Below are 8,459 nucleotides of genomic sequence, written 5' to 3'. Positions count from 1 at the left end.
ATCTAAACCTCCCCCACTGCAACTTGAGACCATTACTCCTCGTTCTGTCATCTCCCACCACTGAGAACAGTCTAGAGCCATCCTCTTTGGAACCCCCTTTCAGGTAGTTGAAAGCAGCTATCAAATCCCCCCTCATTCTTCTCTTCTGCAGGCTAAACAATCCCAGCTCCCTCAGCCTCTCCTCATAAGTCATTCCAGACCCCAAATCATTTTTGTTGCCCTTCGCTGGACTCTCTCCAATTTATCCACATCCTTCTTGTAGTGTGGGGCCCAAAACTGGACACAGTACTCCAGATGAGGCCTCACCAATGTCGAATAGAGGGGAACAATCACGTCCCTCGATCTGCTCGCTATGCCCCTACTTATACATCCCAAAATGCCATTGGCCTTCTTGGCAACAAGGGCACACTGCTGACTCATATCCAGCTTCTCGTCCACTGTCACCCCTAGGTCCTTTTCCGCAGAACTGCTGCCTAGCCATTCGGTCCCTAGTCTGTTACATGTCTTGTAACTCCTTGCCTCCTGGGCTGCGCCTGATGAAGGGAGACTGGACCTTGTGCAAAGGGACCTGCTGTCTGAAAGGAGTGCTGTGGCAAGGGGGCTTCAGCAAGGAGCAGGTTTAGATGAGGAATAAAGGTTATTTGAAGCCCCTGTGACCCACATCCCCTCAGCATGGGAGATCTTGGCACACAGCTCCCCTGTGGAGGGGTGTAGCGGGGCGGTCACCCTGTTTCAGCTTAGAAAGGGTTAAAAGCCAGCCCTTGGATGGGGCTGGGGCGGAGAGCCAATCAGAAAAGGCTGGGAGGCAGCCAATCAGGTCCAGGCTGGGCCCTATAAAAGGGCTGCAGGGCCAGAAGGCAGGCAGTCTCTCTCCAGCTTTGGAGAAAGATGGCTGGGCCCGGGCCCCTTGCTAATGATGAGTGGCCATCACAGACTGCAGTTTGCCCCAGAGAAAGGGGGCTAGATGATGACTTGCAGTAGCCACTGAGGCAAGGTGGGCATAGGGGGAGGGGCTTCCCCTGGGAAGGGAGACCTAGAGTGTGGGGGCACTGCTGGGGGGCAGCACCCCAAGAAAAGGGGCAGCGGGGCCTGTAGCAGGGGGTGCTCTGAGGCTGAGGAGCTAATTCCTGAGGCAACCAGCAGGAGGCACCATGCCAGTGAGTGAGCGAGCTGCTACGAGGGGGGGGGTTGTTGCCTGTGGGGATTGAACCTCTGGAATTTAGCACACAAGTCTCTACTTCCAGAGCTGGAAAAAAAGCCAATTTAATTAACCCAGGGTACAGCAGGCTCCTCAGTCTCAATGTATGGCCCAGCCACTGCTAGTGGGGGACAGAGTGTCCCACTGAGTGGGTGGGGGGGTACACACCGGAAAGGACCTAATGGGGAACAGCTCAGAGCAGGCAGGTGCAATTGGGCTAGGAAGGGTTAAGGAAGAGCTCCCTTTACCCCCCCAAGCCCATAGGCAGGTTATTCCATCATTGCCCACTGGGGACGTTTCTTGCACCTTCTTCTGAAACGGCTGGTGCTGGCCGCTGCTGGAGAGACGATATGGGGTTAGAGATGGATCCTGAGGCTGACCCTGTGTGTGCTGGCCGGTGCACGGGCTCGCTAAAGAGAGAGCCCTCTAGTGCGGCCCCAGTATCGGGTAGAGCTGCCCCTAACACCGGTTATCCGCGAGTAGCAGAAGAGACGAACCGGGCACTGCCAGCAGCATAGGAACACGAATGGCGAGCACGCCAGCTGGAGGCAATCCGCCTGCAATGGGGCTAACACCGGTGCATGTTTCTCCTCTCCAGGACGCTGCAGCAGGGTGGATTTTCCCTTCCCCAGGGCAGACACAACAGACACCGGTTTCCCAGGGATGTTTCTTTACCGTCAGAAGCTTGATTTTTTTAGAACAGGACTAAATAGGTCAGAAAGACAAAGATGCTTTTCCTGCTGTTGGGGACACTGGGGCATGGCCACTAGGTAACTCGAGGGGATGGAAGACCACGAGTGTCGATGAAGCCCCCTCGCACTAGGCCCAGGTGTCCTTGGCCCCCCCTCCTGCCTGGAGGCACTCGCAGCAGCTCTGCATACTAGGCCCAAGTGTCCTTGGCCCCCCCCGCCTGGAGGCACACACAGCAGTTATGCTGAGAATCTGCAACAGTATGTTGCAGAGTCAGACTGCCTGAAACTAAGCAAGGCCAAACAGGGGAGATATGGAAGAACAATGCTGAATAAAGCAGCTTTATGTATAGTTTAACAAATGATACAGAGAATCAGGAAACTAGCTGGGAACTGGATTGGCTGGCTATATGGATACTTGGGGCAGCTTGCTATTGGATAAGTATGCTGGGAAAAAGAATGTATAAAAGCCTGTGTAACTTCCTGCTCTGTGTGCAGGATTTGAGATTTTATTCTCCCTGTACCTTTTTGCAGTTGCAAATAAACTTTTCTGCTTCTCCACCCCGTTGTGATTATTGGGTGTAGCACACCGGGTAACGAACCAACTCAAGCTGTTGTTCAGCCTCTCGGCACTGGGTGCCGGCAACAGCTTTTGGCGTCCCTGGGTGGGCGACGAGGCTGCAATTTAGCCTTGCCCGGACCCCTCCTGGAGGTCGAGGATTGCGGTGAGAACCGACGCCCAGCGCGCACCGGTGAGTTCATCGGGGGTCTCGGAGGAGACGCGATTTGATCGACCCCAGAGGGCACAACGGTGCAACGCACTCATATAGTGGAGAAGCTGTTGTGGACGGCGGTGAAGAACCGGTCCCTTAGACATGGGGGAGGAGCAGCTGCAGGCCACAGTGAAGAACCGGTCCCTTGGATAAGGTAGGAACCTTTTAAAATCCGGATTATATGCTCTGTTGGAACCTGGGGACGCCCAGAGTTACCCTGTAGGTATGGGACAGGGACAGAGCTCAGAGGTTAGGGCACGGTGTACGCCCCTAGAGTGCATTCTAGCAAACTGGAAGGTATTTGGTGCGGATCCGATGACTAAGAGCCAATTAAAACGATTCTGTACAGTTGACTGGCCTCAATATCAACTAGAGGACCAGGAGTGGTGGCCACCAGGAGGGTCAATTAATTACAACACGATCCTTCAGTTACTCCTGTTCTGTCAGAGAACAAGGAAATGGAATGAACATATGTACGCAAATTTTTTCTGACTTTATGTACTCGACCAGATATTTTACAGCACTGTAATCTGACTCCGACTGGTTCGGTAGCAGCTAATGTTAGTCCCCAGACCCCCACCCCCACTGTAATGGCAGAGCCGGTGTCCCCTTCGGCCCCCACACCCCCACCGTATAAGGGTAGGATGCCTCGGGTTACAGAGATTGCCCCCTCGGTGGGACTCTATCCTTTGCTTACCGAGACTGTTGTGGCTTGCCCAGGGGCAGACGGACGTCAGGCTACCACTATGCAAGTTTACATCCATGTGCCATTCAATCCAATAGACTTAGCAGCTTTTAAAACACAGGCTGGAGAATTCTCAACGAACGCAAGCAGGTTTATTTCAGTCTTTGAGGGGTGCCTCAGTAGTCACAAGCCGATTGAGACGACTGTAATATCCTCCTGAGAACCCTGTTGTCTGAGGTGGAGAGGGATCAGGTTACAGCTAAGGCAAGGGGAGTGTCAGCATTCAAGCGAAAAAAAGAGAAAGGAATCTATCTGTCAAGTTCCTCTCCAAATAATTGTAAGCGGCTCAGGGCATTTCTGGGTATGGCAGGCTTTTGCAGGATATGGATCCCAGAGTTTGGACTGTGGGCTAAACCCCTGTATGACTGTGTAAAAGGAGCAGATCATGACCCCTTCTATTGGACTCCAGAGGCTGACAGGGCATTTAAAATCCTGAAAAGAAAATTGATGGAAGCCCCAGCTCTGGACCTGCCGGATCTCTCTAAGCCGGTTTCAGTTGTATGTACATGAACGAAGGGGGGTGGCCCTAGGAGTGCTTACACAGCTGTTAGGAGCATGGAGACGTCCCGTGGCTTATTTTTCTAAGCAATTGGATCAGGTTGCAAAGGGTTGGCCGGCATGTTTACGGGCGGTCGCAGCTACTGCCCTATTGCTTGAGGAAGCCGAGAAGCTAACATTGGGAGGGGTTATGCAAATCTATACTCCCCACATGGTCCAAGCCTTATTGGATGCAAAGGGAGGGCTTTGGCTCACCCAGGCTCGGATTGCTCGGTACCAGGCTAAGCTGTTAGAGAACTCTGAAGTCACCCTACAGCCTTGCCCCTCCCTTAACCCAGCCACCCTCTTGCCAGAAACAGAGGAACAGAAACATGACTGTTTAGAGATCATAGATGTCCAGTACTCCAGCCGTCCGGATTTAAAGGATGCACCCCTCCCAAATGCAGATTATGAGTGGTACACTGATGGTAGCAGTACTGTAATAGATGAGCAAAGGAGGGTGGGTTATGCTGTTGTGACCCTCCATGACACTGTGGAAGCTGAAGGTTTGCCTGCTGGGACCTCTGCCCAGCTTGCCGAACTAATAGCCCTGACCCGTGCACTTGAACTGTCAAAAGGAAAGCGGGTCAACATTTTTACTGATTCAAAGTATGCTTTTGGTGTGCTGCATGCTCATGCTGGCCTATGGAAGCAAAGGGGAATGCTGACAGCCCAGGGCTCCCCAGTCAAGTACGGGCCCCAAATCCTCCGGCTCCTAGAAGCCGTACAACTCCCCTCGGAAGTGGCGGTGGTACACTGTAAAGCCCATCAAAGGGAGGATCAAGATGTGGCCAGAGGTAACGCCCGGGCAGATAGAGAGGCTAAGCATGCTGCCACCCTGCCATCCCCTCAGGCTGAGAACGCCCATATGCATGCCCTTATCCCATCAGTAGGGGAGCTTCCAACCCCTCAGTACTCTGGGGAGGAGAAACAGCTAACCGACAAACTCAGTCTCCGGGAAAAGGAGGGATGGCTCCATTCCCCAGAAGGGAAGGTCCTCTTACCAAAGGGCCTAATCCGGCCAGTGCTGCAGAAACTACATCAAACCACTCATGCTGGCAGGGAAGCACTTATCCAGCTAATGGGAAAATACTTTATCACTTCCGGACTCCGACCCCTGGCTGCCCAGGTACAAGCGGACTGCTTAGTCTGCCAAAAGAATAACCCCCGACCGGGACATCCTGTGCCACCAGCTGCCCTAGAACCCACTCCGGGCCCCGGACAAGTGGGGCAAATAGACTTTACTGAGTTTCCCCGGACTCAAGGGTTCAAATATCTCCTTGTCTTCGTGGATCGGTTCAGCGGATGGCCAGAAGCCTTCCCATGCCATAACTGCACTGCCAGAACAGTAACCCTCAAGTTTGTTAAGGAGATCGTTCCTCGCTTTGGACTTCCCCTGTGGATGGAATCTGACAACGGGACACACTTCACGTCAAAAATCATTCAAAGCATCTCACATGCCTTACAAATCCCCTGGAAACTCCATACGCCCTGGAGACCGCAAGCCAGTGGGGTAGTGGAGCGTATCAATCAGACCCTTAAACGGCATCTCCCAAAAGTGTGCCAAGAAGCCTCACTGCGATGGCCTGATGCTTTGCCCCTCGTCCTACTCCGTATCCGCGTTCTCCCAAAGGGTAGATTAGGGCTCAGTCCCTTTGAAATTATGTTTGAAAGGGCATGGCCCATGAATGGCACCCCGGTTCTGTCAGGGAAATGGGAGTTGGGTAATGTTTTTTGTCACAGTATATTTGTTCCCTGTCTGCTGTTCTCTTGTCTCTTCACAGGTATACCAAGGATTCCCAGCCTCTCCCCTTGGACACTCCCGTCCACTCCTTACAGCCCAGTGCCTCTGTACTTGTTCGCACCTGGAAAGACGAGCCTCTCCAGGAAAAGTGGAAAGGACCCTATAGCGTCCTGCTGATCTCCCATACAGCGGCAAAGATCGAGGGACACAAGAACTGGATCCATCACTCTCGTCTGAAGGCAGTAACCGCCCCCTCGTCAGCAGGACAGTGGACCGTCCAACCTGCTGACTCCTCATCTAGTGACGATCTCAGGCTAAAACTACTGTTTAAAAGACACAAATAACGGGCACTTTAATGCTAAAATGGGCCCACCCAGGTACTGAAGACCCTGGGTTGGGAAGACGCTGGTCATAATTAATTGGGTAATATAGTTATTCTCTGTATTGGTATTTCCAAACTGTGCATATCGGGAGCATAACTCCTTTGTTTTGCTTGCGCACCATGTTGCTAATTTAACAAACCAGACTGATTGCTGGGTGTGTGCTCCGGCTCCACTGTCCCCCAAAACGGGAATGCCCCTTGACATGCTGCCCCTGACCCTAGCAGAATTAGCCACCACCAAAGAGCAGGAAAGAACGGACTCGCCGTTCTGGAATAAGACCTCTTTACAGCAGGCCACCTGTCAGGACCAGGAGTATTCAGTTGCCATACGCACTGAGGAAGTATTATGTTTTACCCGAAACCAATCTGATCACTATGGGCATCCTGTGGGAAAGAGCTCCTGTGTTATTACACAGTGGACTGATGGGTATTAAATAAAGACCAACAGGGGAGGCCAACAGTGTGGGTGTAATGGTTCCTCCCCTTTTAGGGAAACACTTACAAATAATCTTACCACAAAAAAGGGGTTTGGAAATGTAACTTGCCGTCCAGTTAATATCTCCAATGTAGCAAGCCAATGGTGGGTTTGTAGTGGTCCCTATGGCGAGTGTAATTTGAATGGCACAATTAGAAATGCCCCCACTTGTACCCAATCAGGAGGATGGGATGCCCCCCTAGGGGCATATGAACTGTTTGGAAAAGCAGCCTTAAATATCCCAGGAATCCCCTTAAGAAACAGTCCTTACTGGGCCCTACAGGGTCACTATTTTGTATGTGGCCGAAAGGCTTACAAGGTGCTGCCAGCCAACTGGACAGGTAGCTGTTATATAGCTCATGGAGTTCCTCATCTTTCCATAACTGCCACACTGCCCAAAGGAAAGATTAAAAATGCCCGAGACACCTCTGTTGAGTCACGAGAAAAGACCCTGCGGCGACTAAGGCATTGGAGGGCAATATGAAGAATGCCCTCACAACCGAGAAGCTTGTAGGGTGCTCTGTACTGGGAATAGCGCCACTGGTTTCCGGGCCAGCCATGGCATGCATAGGCCGCTATACTGTAAGGCTGCAGATGGTATTTGAGAAAGTGGCCTTAGAGTTAGAGGACTCGGTTAGTAATTTAGGGTCAGCAGTAAAAACTTTAAATAAAAAGGTACAGCAGCTCAGGACGTTTTCCCTCCAAAACAGGCTGGCTTTGGACTATCTCTTGGCATCCCAAGCAGGGGTTTGTGCCCTCGTCGGGCCCCGATGTTGTGTATATGTAAATGATAGCAGTTATGAAATCTATAAAAAGGTGGTACAGGCTGAGGCCCATGCCCGAGCCGGAGCACAGGTTGCCTATACTGCCCCAGAGAACAATTGGTTGCAAACCTTGTTTTCAGGCTGGGGTTTGTCGTCTTGGCTTGGTGGTTTATTTAGCCTGCTATTGAAAATTCTCTTTCCTGTATTGCTTGTATTACTGGTATTATGCTGTGCAGTATCATGTGTCAGGGCCCTTTTGCAAAAGTTAATAAGTCCTTCTCTTCAGGCTATCACAAAGTGCTTATGCAAAGTCATATTGTAAAAAATAAGTAGCCCAAGTGAGAAAACTCAGAGCCAAGGCTGTTGAGTGTTCTCAAAGGGGGGAGTTGTTGGGGACACTGGGGCATGGCCACTAGGTAACTCGAGGGGATGGAATACCACGAGTGTCGATGAAGCCCCCTCGCACTAGGCCCAGGTGTCCTTGGCCCCCCCTCCTGCCTGGAGGCACTCGCAGCAGTGGATAAAGGATCCTTGGATAAAGGATGTATAAAAGCCTGTGTAACTTCCTGCTCTGTGTGCAGGATTTGAGATTTTATTCTCCCTGTACCTTTTTGCAGCTGCAAATAAACTTTTCTGCTTCTCCACCCCGTTGTGATTATTGGTTGTAGCACACCGGGTAACGAACCAACTCAAGCTGTTGTTCAGCCTCTCGGCACTGGGTGCCGGCAACACTGCCCTGCTCCAGCGAGGGATTTCTGCCAGAGAGGGCCTGGCTGCATATGAATCAAAGCACAATGCGGCTGGAAGATGTGAGGACGGAGCTGAGGTCTAATGGTTTGCTTTGCACAGTTATTTTTAAATACACTGTCACTCCCTTGCTAGACACCCTCAGTCCCTGCAGGAAAGTCCTCTGTCCTGATTCTCTTCTGCAGCCTGCTTCTTCTTTTCCTTTTCCTGTTGCATGCAGTGTTACTGCCTCTTGGACCATCTCATGCTGGAACATGGGATGCTGGCTGCCATGGAGAGCTGATATACATATTCGCCAGCTGAGAGGAGACGCCACTATTTGGGTGCTGAGGGTGTCCTCAGAGGGTGAAAGGCCCATGGCTTTAAGAGCCAGCAGGTGCTGTGAGAGCAACAGCCACCTCCTGG

At 51.8% G+C, this 8,459-nt stretch overlaps 1 long non-coding RNA gene across 1 annotated transcript; it reads left to right on the top strand.

Annotated features, from left to right (window-relative positions):
• The first annotated feature begins 1,945 nt into the window (after positions 1 to 1,945).
• LOC311510951 lies at positions 1,946 to 7,951 on the top strand. Its single transcript, XR_014709167.1, has 2 exons — positions 1,946 to 2,814; positions 5,727 to 7,951. It is a non-coding gene; the product is annotated as an uncharacterized lncRNA (long non-coding RNA).
• The last annotated feature ends 508 nt before the right edge of the window (positions 7,952 to 8,459 follow it).

Source organism: Lepidochelys olivacea (assembly GCF_965140295.1).
Source record: "Lepidochelys olivacea isolate rLepOli2 genome assembly, chromosome: 21".
Taxonomy (NCBI): Eukaryota; Metazoa; Chordata; order Testudines; family Cheloniidae; genus Lepidochelys; species Lepidochelys olivacea.
Note: the sequence above shows the minus strand (reverse complement) of the source record. Positions and strands in the feature narration are given on the sequence as shown.